General features: G+C 43.1%; 1 protein-coding gene across 12 annotated transcripts in view; it reads left to right on the top strand.

Moving 5' to 3' along the window:
- Window positions 1-15,869, top strand: part of SGCD (sarcoglycan delta) — a 400,728-nt gene that overhangs the window by 178,041 nt on the left and 206,818 nt on the right. The gene's annotated exons all lie outside the window — the stretch shown is intronic.

The raw sequence follows: 15,869 nt of genomic DNA, 5'->3' as shown, positions 1-15,869 counted from the left end.
GTATCTCTCTCCTCCTCCTTTTAGGAGCACTAGAAATTTCCCTCGTAGTGCCCTTAAAAGAAAAGGTGGCAAAACAACAATGAAAAAGTGCTGCTCATTAGGAAAGCTTGTAGGCACCTCTCCGTGGCTCAGGAGCAGGTGAAAGGGGGATGGGTAGGCACACACCCTGCTCGCTTGCTGTCTGGGAGGAATTTCTTGTTGTTAATGATTAATTCGAATGTTGCTTGTCACGAGTACAGTGTGCACAGAGTGATAAATCTGTGGCGGGTTAGAGGTTGAGGTTGCTCAGTGCTGACAATTAGTTTGAGCCACGGGCTTTACTTTCATTGGCATTTTCACAGCATTAACCCAGACCTTGTCAATTAAAATCCAGACACGTTTTGATGAGAGACATCTCCTTCTAATGATGATTGTAATAATATCACTTTTATTCATTTAAGACCTGTCAGACAGGCCATGTTTCCTGGAAAATAACTGCTCAGGTTTCCCATTGCCTAAATAATGAGGAAGTATCTTTGAGTTTCTAAGGTGATGTTTCATTAAAATAACTAAAAGCAAATGAGGCTGTAGCTGCTCGTCATTGAATACTTACCAACTTCAGTCAAGGTAATTTGACTTTATTTACTTGTTTTCTCCACTTTGGAGGCTAATAAGCATTTGATAATTGCCTAAAGTTGATGATGGGGATTTATGCTGTTTATTATTGGCTTTTCTAATTATTTGCCAGCATAGCTTCAGAGAATGTCCTAGGCACCTAGCAGTTTATGCACTTCACCTGTTCATTAGGTGGAGGAGGAAAACTGGGTAAGGATTGATTAAATAACTTGTCTGAGAGCACACAAGAAGTCTGTAGTAGAACAAAATCCAGAAATCCTGTCTCTGTTCTAGTACATTAACCAGAGGGGTTTTTTGATGTGTTTGTGTCTGCAAATATGGTTATATTTAGCATTGCTTCCAAGCCATAAAAATGAGTGTTTAATAGTTGGGATGGGAGTTATATATCTGATATCAATTGAAAACCCATTGTGGTTTTATTTTAGCATAACATGAAAAATAACAAAGGGAAAATCATGTTTAATTTTGCTTGGAAAAATACTTTTCAGTTTTCTGAGAGGTGGTTCATAAGCAAAATTCTGTATGAAAAGCTGGGGCAGGGAAACAAAAGACTTGTATCGGTTAAGATTACACATAGGTCTTGCCATGTATTAGGTCTGTGCATGTCTGCATGTATGGAGAATGCTGCAACTCTTTTTATTTAGATATTCCCTTATTTCTGTACTAAGTAATGGGTCATTGGTCTTCATATATTTTTATTTCCTTTATTTATCATCCCATTCCTTTAAAGTCTAGCTTCTTCAAACAGTCAGCACTTGATTTAAAAACCTCATCAGTGTTATAGATCTTCTTCTGGTCCTTCTCTGAAAGGTGTCGGAGAAGGAACTCTTGTTTAATTAAAAGCAGCTTTAGGTGATGCCATAATATAAATAACAATAAGCTTGCCTTATTTCTATAGCAACTAGAATAATGTCACCAGTCATTAGTAGTTCAAAATTCAGGGCATAGCATGAACTCTGAGTAGGAAATCCAGTCACAAAATACTGCATTAAGAAAAAGAGTTGAGAAATAATAACTGAGAAGTAAATGGACTTGTGCTCTGTGAATGTATTCTGGAAGTTAATAGTTCTGCTTTTAGTAAGGACAAATACTAATCCACCTCCATTCTGGTAATGCTCTTTTTTTTTTCTTTCCAAAATGAATTGACATGCATATGATCTGCAATCCAGTGAATATAGAAATTGCATAAAGAATAGCGTAGCTTGAAGGCTGTAAATATTACCACATATTTTTCCAGTGAGCCTTTAGCAACTGAGCTGTGTATTTATGTCTCTCATTGCTCTCATTTTTTTAAGGGCACATTTATAAGCTTTAGAGGTGATCAATAAAACCTGACCTACCTTTGCAAGTTAAATAGGCCTGATTTGAAACTACCAGACTTAAAGAGATTCAGGTTTGCTAATGGTGATTTAAGAGCAAGCGTGGTCCATTTGCATGCTATTTTTTTTCACTTCTGAGGTTTGAATTGCATTGGAAAATCTGTCACATTGCACGTTTGAATGTGGAAGTCACAGCTAACACTTTACGGAGCATGCCATTATGTAGGAACTGCCTTATTACCTCACAATTCACTATATCTTATTGTAAAAGTAATATAATTAATAGATATGAAACACACCTAACTGTTCAGGGTACAATCTCTGTAAAATTTGACTCTGAGCAGTATTTTCTTTTGGTTGCTTTTGGTGTTTGAGAGGCATCAAAGGGGAAAAAATGCATATACAATTAAAAAAACCACCCAACAATAATAATAATAAATTGAAGACTCTGAGAAGAGCTGAATTCTAGCCAGAAAGATATATATTCATTACCTTCCCGGCACGTAGATACAAAGCGCTGAACGACGGTTTTTCTTTTGTTACGCAGGCGGAGTTGTGTTGAAGATTTATTCTATAAGGACTTCACTGAAAAGAGTGGGGAACATCCGTGTATTTAACAGTATTCAGCATAGGCTTTTCAAAGGGAGACAACTTTTTGCAGCAGCCAGCTTTGCTGCTGGTTCGACCTCCACCGCCGCTGGGAGAGCGGTGCCTTCGGAGGGGCCTCCTGGGCGCTGCGCTCCGTCCCGCCTGCCCCTCGCGCCCCGCTTGGGGGAAACCGGGGCGGCCGGCCGGCCGAGGGGCCGCGGCGCGGTGGGGCAAAGCCAACCCTTTACCGTCTCCTGCTAGTTTCCAAAAGGCCGAACGTGTCGTTGGGCCCTTCCTGCGGAGAGCGCGGCGGCAGAGGCTGGGAAGGGCAGCGTTCGCCCGCAGCGCGGGTAGAGCTGCGTCCGAGGAAGGGATGGATCGATGCTGCGCAGGCTTTTATTTCCCCATCTCGTGACTCTGAAGCGTTTAATTTAGGAAGCGGAAAGCCACGTGGAAGGGCCACGTGCTGGGAAAGACGGGTTTGGTGGTTCAAATTAGATACTTTACTGGCATAAAATTAGTGTGAAAGGTAAAGCTATAAGTAGGTGTTTGAGGCACGTATGCTGAAATAAAACCTTCCAGCAACATCGCTGTATCCTGTCGATGCTATCTCTGTTACAGTAAACTGTAGTTTTTAGGATGTTTTAAATGTTTTTATGGGGCTTGTTTTTCATAGCCATCCAGCCATATCTAGGGCTAGTTTTTATGACTGTTGCCTGTAGCATGGTTGCGTCTGGAGGCTCTAGCTGACACTGGACATAGTACGTACATTTACTGAGAGAGTGTGTCTCAGCTTCACGATACAGTTACGTGTCAGCCGTTCTTCCTCCTCCTCTGCGTGGCTCAGGTTTAGAGCAAGAGACGCGTGGACTGAATAAAAAGCTATCGGAAGGCAGTATTGCCCACGTATTGATGGATATCTCTAAGATTTGACCTGTTTTTTTGTATGTGGTAGTTCTAGCTTCAGACCTGTGTGCGTGTAGTCTCTTGAGCAGCTTTTTAAGAAACATCATTATTAAGAAGCCATTTTATTATTATATAATATATATATAATATATATATTTTATTATTACAATATATTACACTGTTGTATTTATCTATCTAACTCTATGAGCAGTTTGAGCCATACTGTGCTAGGTGCTGCAGAGGGAGGCCAGGCCCGACAGGCCTTGGCCCAAAGAGTTTGCGTGCTAAAAACGCAGATATCTGTAGTGGGTGAAGGAGGCAGCTTTGCCAGGAGGCGTGGAGGCGACAGATGGTGCGCAGCGGCGAGGCTGCCGGAGCTGCAGGGCTCGGTGTGCAGCGGGCAGCTCTGATCGCGACTCTGTACCAGGCTCACGGCAATCGGGGATTTGGTTTGCTGAGACTAACTCCTGCCTTGTTAACTACTGTTTCTTGATTCTTTCTGTCTCTATCCATCTGCTGCCTCTTTTCTGTTAGAGCAGAAGATTCCGTAGGGCTCAGACAGCTTTTTATTTTGTGTTTGTGCAGCACCTAATTCAGCGGAGTCCTGGCCCAGGGTTAATACAAGTAGCTGTTAGTAGCGGCATTTAAAAGTGAAAATAAGACTTTGGGAGAACAACTATTTCCACATTTGGTTTACATTTATTTGCATTCCGGTAACTGCTGAATCTTTGAAACAGAAAAATTATTTAAGTAAACGATATATGATTAAAACAATTGTAATAATTGTCTTTAGCACAAACAGTTTTTTGCAAATACTGCAATTTTTTGCATGTGGTTGTTTATAAATACATTTGTATTTGCCTGGCAAATAGATTTTATCCTACAGCATGCTGGCTGTCACTTCCCTAGGTGGTTATTCATATTTAATTTAGCTCTCCCACGTATTTGCATACACAAATATACACTTTCTTTTAACACCCATTGGCATTCTTTAATTATATATTGACCCTGCGGCTGTTGGCTTTGAGGCTTGTGCAGCGTGTTTGTGCAACCGCAGATAGCGGCACGTTCCGTATTGTTCTTCTTTCTCGAGACCCGAGACTGTTTTGCGCTGACCTGCCAGCTGAAATGTACCCTCCTGGCGCCAAGCCACAGCTAAGTGCCTTTCAGCAGCGAATTCTCGGCTATAATCCTGAGCTGATTTCTGGGATGCAATTCACTGGTATGGTTATCATATCAAAAGGGAGTGATTTACATTTCCTGCACGTCTCGGTGTTGCCAGCCTCTGAGGATGCTGCAGAGAGAAAGTTAACACAATTTGATAAAATAACTCAAATGAGCCTATTTACAGTGCCGCATCTTACACTGTGGAGGAATTTAATGCAGACACAAAGTTGGCCCTAGATGAGAATTTAGGCTGTGCACTGAGATTAATTTTGGAACTTTTTTGGCTCCTAGGGAAAAATGGGAAGATTGTTCCTAAAGGCTGAATGTGCAGAGAGCTGTGTGTTTTCCTTTGTGCGCCTTTCCTCTTCATTTCTCTCTCTGTTGTCCCTTACGTCTCTTTTCTCTAGATTTTCAGCCAGAGTTTTTATACCGTTTATATAATATATGTTATCTTTGCTTTTATCGAACCCCTTAGCTCTCTGCAGTTCCCTCTCAGAAATGACATTAACAGTCATGCCAGCATCACTTGTACAATATGAAAAACTTTACATTGTGATATTTTAAGCACGTCCATACTGGAGATGCCACAGGAATGGCAGGGCTGCATTATTTGCTGCCAGTTCTCATGCAGCTGCTTGTGTTTGTATGCAGAAGTCAAAGCCACCGAGACCTCCCCATTCATTTCCCATGTATCAGTTACTTATCAGGAATATGCAAACACAATTAGAAAATCCAAGGCAGGCTGTAGTGCTGAGAATCTGGCCCTGACTGGCTTCTCCAAGGGTACGCAGTGCTTGGCATATATATATCAAGTCAAAAGATCCCTTTTCAAAGTTTCCATGGGTTAGGCTATGCACATTTGACTTTGGAGAGGTAAAGGGTTTATCTGGTGTAGGTGATTGAACTGTCAATGTTACTCGTCTCTGAGCCAGATTCCTGCAGTCTTGTCTAACTTCAGCTTTATTTCCTATTTTTGCAAGCACCTTTGTTCTCCAACTTATTATTTGCGTCGCAAAGAGTGTTTGTATAAAAGGACATTCAATGAAATCATACCATGCGGAGATCTCAAATTTATTGCGGTTTATCCTTCCCATGTGAGGTTTTGATGTTATGCATTTGCAGCTGCAAGTGTGAAAACATCTGTTGATATCGTAAGCCCCTTATGGCTGGCGACAGCTTCTCTGCAGGGTTTCCTATCCTCCCAGGAGGGATTTTTCAGGCATTTGGGAGTAGAGGTCACATGCCACCAAAATTTCCTTTCAGGCGTCTTTGGAACAAGTATTCTTTCCCTCCCATTGTGCTTCTCCTCCTCGGAAGATCTGCGTTCATGTCTGCGTTTTACCTGGTGGTAAATAGGTTTGAAGCCTGGCTTAGTTCACTCTTTAAGTGTAGCAAATCCTTTGAAAGGAGATCACAGAGGTCGACCGCATCAGGAATATACCACTGTCTCACTCAGGTCTGAGTGCCTAACCTCCTCTTCCTCCTAACTTCGATTGCTGCTTTTTGTCATCTTTGATTTCATCTTTTTCTTTTCTTTTTTTTCTGCTTTTCCTTTACTGTCTATGAAGATTTGTTCTGCCTGAAAGGATCGTCTCATCACGCTGTTTGAATCTTAATGCAAGCGCCCTGGGAAGGGATTGCACTTACCCCTTCAAATTGGTACGTCTCTCTTAATGTATGATATCCAAAAGAGAAGATCATTTCTCATTCTGGATCCTGGAAATTAAAGGCAATGTGCTTACATGTTGCTTTATCCTGAGGCAGTGTAAACTTAACAGAAACAACAAAACAGCAGCATTGGTGCTCTTGTCTTGGCTGGCATACAGCTAGTAAGGGCAATTTTCTGCATAAACTCATCCCTGATGAAAAGGGATGTTCTGCATCTCTTTCTCTCTTCTTTTCTTCTCTTTTTTTTCTTTTTTTCTTCTTTTCTTTTTTTTTAAGAACTGATTTCCTTAGGGAGTTGTTAATGTTCAGGGCTTTTTTCCGTGACATTTTGGACAATGATGTGACAACACAAGTGCATCTATTACTCTTCTGCTGGAAGCTGACTAAAGCAAAGGACTTGATGGATAATGGCCACATTTTCCAGCAGCGCCTGATGTACATGTGAGAAGAATGACTGAGTGACCTGCATATAAAACCAGACTATGTTGCATGTAAAGTCTGTGTGCAGAACTAGGAGAGGAAGGTGTGGAAGGGTAGCCTTTCATCCTGAATTCCTTATTTTGCTTCCCTCCTCTCTGACCATTCGTGGAAGGCCAGCACCTTCTGTGTTACGGCAGTGCTGGTTGTGGTGTGGGAATATATAATCTCTTTCATGGGAAGGAAAGGCAAAGGGCATCAGACTTGTATTGTGCAAGGAGCTTCAAGAAAAGGAGGTTGTACAATTGAAAACAGAGCATCACTTCACCTCTGGCCGCTAAAGAAAGCTGATTCTCCCTTGTCTTGAGTAGTTGATTTGTGCCTGTGCAAATTGAATGTAAAGCAGCGCTAGCTAGAGCTTGTGTTCGGTGCTGCCGTGGGTGTCTAAAGCCTTCATGGAGAATGGAAGAAGGACCCGGCGGCTGGCGGGACCTGGCTGGGCTCTGGACCTGGGAGTCGGGTGGCCATCGAGCGTCACGCTCTGCCCACGCACCTTGCCCTGGCAAGGAGGCGTGCTGGCTCAGACGCCGTGCCTTCAGGGCTGTCCCACTCTCTTGGGTGGTGTAGACTTTTTTGCTCAAACTGACACTGTTTTTCTTTATATTCTACAATGTAGACATGCTAGAGTTATTTTGGACTTCTCATGAAGCCGGAAGGGAGCAGGGAGGAAGGAGGGTTGTAGCCAAGGGAAGGGTGCTGCGCTGCTCCCTCCTCCTCCCCCAACATGTGGCTTAGACATGATCCTCCATGACCACTAGCTTATGTCCTGTTCTGCTTTCTCTCTCGACACGACCGTTGTGAGGAATGATCCAGGAAAGCTATCTGAATCCTCAAACTGGAGAAGGAAAAGCCTAAGAGTACTTGCATTAGAAGTGTAAGAAAGCTGGTAAGACTAGCTACATTTTGCAAGTGGAGAATCAAGGCACAGGGAGATTATAGGTGGCAGTTCTGCCCTCAGTTGTTTCTTTCTCGGGGGTAGGCACATCAGCAGTTTCTGGCAGGGCAAGAATCCCCAAACATTTGGTTTTTTTGAACTACTTTTGGAATGCCCTGAAAACACATATTTTTTACGATGAGTTACTAGGTGAACTTTAGGCTCAAGGCATAACTTACAGGGGAGACCTCCCTGGTGCATTCTTGCTGTTGTAACAGCCTAGACTGCAGTCTTTGCATCAGGAGAAAAAGGTGCTCCAAGCAGACCTTGAACATTCAAGTTTCACACAGGACGCACTCCTAAGTGTTTGTGAACAAATGGGAAATTACGGTGTACCTGCAGAAGAAAATAACAGAACGGGAAAACAGCAGCCAGGTTCAGTACCTGTTTCTGGAACACGTTTTCTGTGAATAATTCAGCTGGCTTCTCTGCAACTTGGATTTTCCATCTTTCCCTAACCCTTATCTGGGATTTTATGAAGATGAGTAACTTGCCAGATGTGAAGTGGTCGGGTGTCACCCTGCATATTCCTAAATCAGGCATGGATGTACCTGGAGAAATCAAAGCCCTCTGTAAGCACTACCTGATGTCATGCTTGTTTTTCAGGTTGTATAAAACAGTAATGACTGCAAAACTTCCCTTCCCCTACCTACAGGAGATTATAACCATAATAATGTTTACTTCAGCTGAACCGGGTGCTGTACCTGTGACTGGCATCACAAATCTGCAAGTGATTCCTTGCATGGCTTCAAAAAAAAATCACAAAAAAAATCTGCAAAGAAATGATGATATCCTTTTGCCTTGTTATAGAACGTTTTGCTGAGAAACTGGTGGCTGTAACTAGGAGGTTGATTTCCTTCCGCACTGTCGCAGCATTAAAACCTAATTGCCCCCAGGTTCCTTGATTATCTCCAACACAGCTGTCACGTTGCCCCTTTCAAAAAATGAACGGACATTGTATGCCCAAACTTCCAAAGGTCTTTTTTCTGGAAACAGGCAAAATTGTTATCAAGCAGTTTCTAGTGTGTTTACCAAACTCGCTGGAATATCGCACTGAATTGGGCCCCTGTTGCTTCTATATCACAAGATAAGGTATTACTCAGGTTTCCTGTCACACTTGTGCATTAGTGCGCTGCGGCTTCTTCCAGTATTTTGTGCTTGCAGCCTACGTACATAAGGGTATTATTTAACAGTTGTTGCTGGAATAGGGGTCTGTGTTGCAAGGACGTATTCCTCTCTGGCGCTGCAGGAAGGGTGTCATCAGAGCCCTCGGTGCCTCCCGTTGTGCCACCTGAAAAGTGGGAATGGTAATGCTGTCCTTTTCGTATTACACGTGCTGAGTGCTTGATCCTGGAACAATGTGTTGTCGCTGTTCAAAATTGGCCCGTTTTCCAGGGCAGAGGAAAAAGTAATACAAGAATTGTGAAAACAGCTTATTTTTCTAGCACCTTACAGAGAGGAACTCTCTTCCTAAATAACCGAATATAGTTTTCCCTTTATTTGGAGGTATTTCCAACCCATCTTGTTCCTTAGAATAGCCCCTGATTGATGAGGAGGATTTTCAACACTGTTAAGCGCCCAGCTCCCCATGGCTTTCGGCAGGGGTTTAGCAGCTGATTTCCCTTTGTGGCTTTACCATTAATCTCCTATTGGCCTAATCTCCCAAGCAGACGCATGTAGTACACATTCAGACTCCCCCTGGGTCCAGAGCCATCTTAATACGAGATCCTGCGTAGCCCCAATCATGGCACCAGTGAGGTTTTACGACTCGATGAATCATGCTGGGCTGAGCAGGATTGTTAGGCTTGAGCTTTTATAGTGGCTCAGGGGGAAAATGAGTTGATTTTAGGTTCCAGTTTTCATCTTGCGCTCCTGTGAGTATTAAAAAGCGATTTTTACAATGGCCAAAATATACATGAAGAAAGAAAAAGGAAATTCAAAACGTTGGAAAAGCTTTGCAAGCCAGTGCGGTTGGTCCCATGCTTTCTGGACTACCTTAGGCTGTAGCGTGTAGGAGGTGCTGCTGTCTGGACTGAGATCAGCGCAAGGTTAGGGTTAGCACTGGAAGGGGCCTCCTTCTTCATAGCATGTCCCAGGGCTGGTGGGGACAAGGGGCTGGGAGAACATCTCCTCCCTCTTTCGGAGGGGGAAAGCCAACCAACCAGCTCAAAACAGCATAGCAAGCAAAGACCAGTCCGTGATGCCTAGCCTGCTCCAGAGGGGTTCACAGCACATAGCAGCAAGTGGTTTTGTTTATGTTAATGAATTATTAAAAAAGAAAAAAGTTTGTACACTTTTCAAAGTCATGCTGAGACTGAAACAACCAAAGAGGCAAGGAGGAAAATACCCCCAAAACCGTGAGCAAGAAAGCAGTACAGTGAGGTGAGAAGAGGTGTGTAGGGTAGTAACTGCGAGTTACGGGGGCACGAGATGGGGTCGCTGCAAGTGGCCGCGTGAGCTTCATAGGAAACGCACGCTTCCCTGCCTTGCCTAAGTCTGGATTTTACAGCTGTGCTGGTTGCGTGGAACGGTTGCCATCTCCCTTCTCAAAACCACGCTGGGAATCCTTGTCGCTGGAAAATTTCCAAAGGGCCTGATTAGAGCTACACGTGCGAATACCCACGAGTGAGTACTTTTCCCTCTTTAGGCAGCAGCATCCCAGTGTGCTGAAATGGTGCATTATATCCCGGAGCGGATCGCGTGCCGTAGCTCGGCGCTGAGAGCCGCTCGCCCTGCGCAGGAGGGAGCGATGCCAGGGTACCATTCCCAGCATCTCCCTGCATGTCCAGGGCCGGCCGGGGGAGAAGGGTGCAGAGCAGGTTTTGGGTGGGGGTCCATGGTGAGAGGGCATGCCTTCTCCCACCAACTAACCCCACAGCGCCTGCCTTGCAGCCGAGGGGTGGACCGGAGGCTCTTTATCGATATTTTCTGACGTTGTCTGAGGTGGAGGGAATTAGTCACTGCTGGAATGAATTAACAGCCCCCTTTGTGCGTCACGCAGGTGCATGTGGAGGGGGAGAGGGATGGCACCGCTGCGAGCGTAAAATGCAACAGGCTCGCAGCTGGAAGACGTGCATTAGCATGATCGTAATCCTGTAAATGCAAATGCCGGCAAGTGAAAAAGATGAAAGTGCGTATGTGTTTGTAGGATCCTCGTTATCATGTTATCTTGGATCGTTAGGGACAAAATAGCCACTCATGCACGGAGAGTAAACAGACACACACTGTGTACAAATAATGTGTGAAAGAGGGCCTTGTGAATGCAATTTCCATCTTTAGTTAAAAACCTGCTACTTAGGCAAATTATTATAATTCCAGTGACACTAACTAATACGCCAGTAATTTAGATGGGAAATGGGAATATATTCCATGAAAATGATCTTGATATTTCACTAGTCCAATTGTACCGTAGTCTTCTAAGAAAAGAATGAACTGTCATTTGCCCAGGGGTTTTTGGAAGGCTATAATTTAGCTGATTAAAAAAAAAAAAAATCCCCTGGAGAACACCGTGTTGGGTTGACAGCATTGCTATTAAGAGCACTGTGAACTAAGTTTAGAATAATATAATTAGTAATGCTTTCGGTGCTATGGTATCTTGCCTTAGCACTGCTGGTTATGTAAATAGTTGTAATAATTCCATCTTTTGCCCGTATCAGTGGCATCCAGTTGACTCGGCCCTTCTCAAGGCTCAATGAAGCCACGTGGCCTGTGAATTACCATATGTTCTTTCACTGCTCACTTTGAAGAGCTCTTCTCTAGCAAGACATAGGCATGCACTTCTTGGATTTAAAAGAGAATATTTAGCAGATAGCTTTTAATAGTCTGCAGCATGCTTCTGTATGCGCATGGATGTTGCTTTATGAAATGAAATGTATGTTGAAGGAATGCACTGTTTTGAGAGGAGAAACCATTTGAATATATTTCTCTATTTGACAAGTGCTGGCAATACACTTGAATTGAAAAATACCTTCACTTATGTAATTAAAAATAATACTTAAACAATATCCCCATGTTTTTCTCATCAAAATAGCCCTTTAGGCCTTACTCTGTCGAATCCGTTAGAACAACCTGAGATTTGTACTTTAAATTGCACTTGTGAAAAGACCGAGTGGCTGCAGTTACAATGTAAAATCTTTTCTTGAATTCAACACTGAGGGTGTCCTAGAAAGCCCTGAACATCTGGCTTTAAGTATATATGATTTGCTAAAATATCAATGAAGGAACGTTAAGAGAAACGGCTCAGAAAGGGATAGATGACTCAGGTTAAAATGAAATTTATTGATTAAAATTAAGCCATGTAGGAAAAGAACAACAACAACAAAAAAAACCCAAACCAGAGAACGTCCATGAATAGGCGAGACCTGGAAGCAGCACCTGAGAAAAGAAGTGGCCTTCCAGATGCTGGGAGGGTTTAACTTTGCCCTGATCTGACCTTCCGACCTGTTGATTATTTATCTGCTCCTAAACGTGCTGTAGGGGTAAGCTCCTAAGTCTAGGAAAATGTACTTCACAAGGCCAGGTTCAGTATTTTGAACAGAACCTGCTAATCAAGTCAGTTTGTTTCTTGGCTTTGCTCCCTGCGGGGAGTAGATTAAGTTCCCCAGACATATTTCACTTGTAACCCAAAACAGATCTGAATATCGGTTTTGGAGGAGTAAGGCAAATACAATTCGTACGTTATGTCGTGTGCCCCCGTTGAAGCTGGCCATTGCCACTGAAAAATTCTCTCACTAACCTTTAAAAATGGTTCTTCTGTATTTCCAGTTCTGCTGAAGGGTAAAGCTGTGCACAGTAATTGAATCAGCAGTGCATGCAGACTGAAATTTTGCAGGATGAAATTATGGGGCTATAATGGATTGTCTCTGTTTTCCTCTCTCTCCTTTTTCCTCTCTTGTGTCTTATTTCTCTTTGCTTTTCCTTTTTTTTTTTTTCTTGGTGTTAGAATTGGTGTCTGAAAAGCTTGAGTGGTTTAGTGAGGAAAGCTGAAATTGTGGGCTTGGGGCAAGCGGGTGCCTGGCTTTGCTGGGAACCCCTTGCGCGTAGGGGACTCCTCTCATCCCGTGCTGCCGCAGGGGAAGGAGGGAGGGCCTGGGTGCTGGGGGCTACGCTAACCCTGGGGTCAACCCTGCCAAGCCAAATGGGCTTCTTTTCCAGCAGGTAAAAAAGTGCAGCACGCTCAAGCAGTAACACACCTTCACTGGAGTGTGAAGAGAAGCCAAAAGCCTCCAGGTGCATACATCACGTGCCGGCATACGGCTGTGCTTGCAGTGCGTGCTGCAGATCTGCGTACCCTGATGGGTGCAAGGGGTTCGCAGGTGGTGTCGGTTTGTCTGGGTGAAATGAGAACCCCAGCACCAACAATGTAGTGTCCTCAAGCAGAGCAGCCCTCCAAGAAAGTCCAGGAGAAACCTTTTTTTGGCAGAGCCCTGGCCAGAGAGCGTGACTTAGGAGTGTGAGCAAGGCAACAACTTTCTGTTAAGTATTTTTTTTGTTTTTAGAAAAAAATGTACCCTATTCTTATTATTTGTAAACCAACAGGATTACACCAAAAACATCTAATGCTGTCATCGGTTCTCCTAATAGAAGACATAACCCAGAAAAGCCCTGAATACTGGCTAATCATGTGAAAGAAGAGAGAAAACAATAGCAATTGTTTGTTTGTTCCCTGCTGATACTCACTGAACTGCATCTCTCTTGACATTTTGACTTCTCACAACGCTCACTTCACACCTCTCTGAAATCTCTCAGCTGCATGCTCTGAGAAATGTTCTACATCAGTCCTTTTTGCCATCGGTCCACTTGCCATTGCACTAAATTGAACCTGCCTTTCCAGAGTTGGTCTTTTGCTGACACTTAATAATAACTCCTAGTGTATAGACCAGAAAGGTTGCTGCTTACACAGGGCTTCAATTCAATTCTGTTGTGAAAAGCAAATTCAACCAAGAGATCTTTCTTTCCAGTATGTGCTCGTAGACTGAAATAGGAATTAGATATAGGGCTGAAAGTTTTGGATCCAGATGAGTGGCTATCATTTCGTTGACGAACATCTTTTAATTTAAAATAAATAAATAAATGATCCTCCTGTTAGTGTTTCTGCCTCATATGCCTATGTCATAGTCTTTCTTCTGTATAATTAATCAACCTGTATCTCTAATGCAGCTCTGCTTGTCGCAGGGATTAAAGCCTGACAGTGTTTAATCATCTTGTTATTTCATAGGACACTAACAGTCTCCCTTTGCTTTCTCTTCCCTCCTTTCCCATTCTTTTCCTTGTCTTTTGGGGGATGTAGCAGAGTGTCTGCTCTGACTTTCTGAAGTTTTTATACAGGGAGTGACAGGTATAAAATTCCTTTCTTGGCTCTTTTGTTCTGTGACCCATGTAATTCCCTCATGAGATCATTTGCTGTGACATTTTGGGTGTACCGTGACCTACCTTGTTAGCACAGAGGTCCACCAGAACCTGAGTCTGTAAGAGTACGTACCAAATCATATTTTGCTATTACTGTTTGCAGCCAATACCCTCCAGCTGGTGCCAGGTGGATTGAATAACTAGACCAATTAGGATATTTCATGTTCTGGAGCTATTTAGCAGCTTCAATTGTTTGTAATATATGTGACTTACCTGGATACCAGGAATGGGATTCATTTTATCCTAATTTAGAAATCTCATGAGCGTATGGGTCTCTACCTCTGATGTACTCACTGAGATCTCCTTCATAAGCAAGGGGTAGAAACAGATCCTTCCTTTAAGCACAACCCTTCTATTTTAAGATATACGACTAAATTGATCAGATGATTCATATCCTAGAAGGGTTTCTTTGTTTCCATCAACTGTAAAGGAAATTTAGATAACTCGTTCAAATAGAGATGTTTTCATTACAGATGTAAAGTGAGACGAATCCCACACCAGTTCTTAAGTTAGTGCCTGACAGCTGCCGCCGAGCAACGGCTCTAGGCCACGGCATGTTGTAGGCACCCTCAGGGCTGGAGGAGCTCCAGGAGCTGGGCCTGAACATGGCGAAGCTTCTGCAGCACGTGTGCATGCATCCTGCATGTGCCCAGGAGCAAGCGGTAAAGAGAAGAGCGCATCAGCGGCTGGTCACCGCGGGTTGTCTGCGGGAGTTGTGGCTGCACTTCCTAATCCGCGACGATCCTCAAGCCAGCCCTTTTCTTGTGGCAGATGTAATTTTCAGTGAAAAATGGGCTCAGTCTTCTTTTTGGTGTTGCACTGGTAATATTGAAGCCGAGCCTGTAGTCTGGGTTGTGGTTGCCTGCTCCAGCACAGGATTAATCTTCTGTCTTTGGCTTTCATTGTCGTTTTCAGAGAGTATAGATTGTTAATTCTTCAAAGTTAAGTCAAAACAATCACTGTCTTACTTTAATTAGACACCCTTATTAGCATAGGTGATGTCAGATACTGTAAGGTCTGCAGATCGAAGGGATTGAGTGTATTCAGTTTTGTTTGAATTTGTAGGTTAAGTAGTGTTGACTGTGGCTAGCTTTTACATGGGAGATTGCCAAGAAATCCCCAGTACCATAGATGCAAACAGGGAGTTCTGCTCATGCCCTCCCAAATACCACACTGTTGAAATGCATTTGCTCTCTTCTGCTTTGCTGTCATTGCAGTATTGATGGATGAAAATTGAGAGAAGGAAAGGAAGAGTGGAACAAACTTAAAACAATAAAAAAGCAAATTATTTTCATGTTCTAGGCAAATGTTTTCTTCCTGCAGAGCTGGACAACCCTATTTATAACAAGGTTGCAGTGGTGAGACAGGGCGTAGGAGGTAGTAGTGTATAACTTCGGATGCTGTTGAACTTTTGATTTTTTTTTTCCCATCCAGTTAAGAAGACTTAAACTTCATCACTTGTTGCTGTATGAGGCAGCTTATTGTCTTTGGCCTTGTTTAAAATTAGACAGTGGATGAAGCTTTTGGTTACAGTTCTGGTAACAAAAGGTAAAACATTTACAAACATTGCTTTACTTTATGTAATGCAATGATAGTAAAAAGAATAAATCAAAAGACATTGAATAAGATAATATTTGCTGTTTTAATTCCAACACAGACAACTTCAGGTCAGTCTTAAGTCTGCAGACTGAAAATTCATGCCTAAAAGCAACAAAGTAGCTCTTAAATGAAATTAGCACCTGCAGAAATCCCAGGGAGAAACATTTGTTTTGTGTTGTGCAAGGTGT

Source organism: Apteryx mantelli, chromosome 14 (assembly GCF_036417845.1).
Source record: "Apteryx mantelli isolate bAptMan1 chromosome 14, bAptMan1.hap1, whole genome shotgun sequence".
Taxonomy (NCBI): Eukaryota; Metazoa; Chordata; class Aves; order Apterygiformes; family Apterygidae; genus Apteryx; species Apteryx mantelli.
The sequence above is the reverse complement of the archived record's forward strand: the minus strand, read 5'-3'. Positions and strand labels throughout refer to the sequence as shown.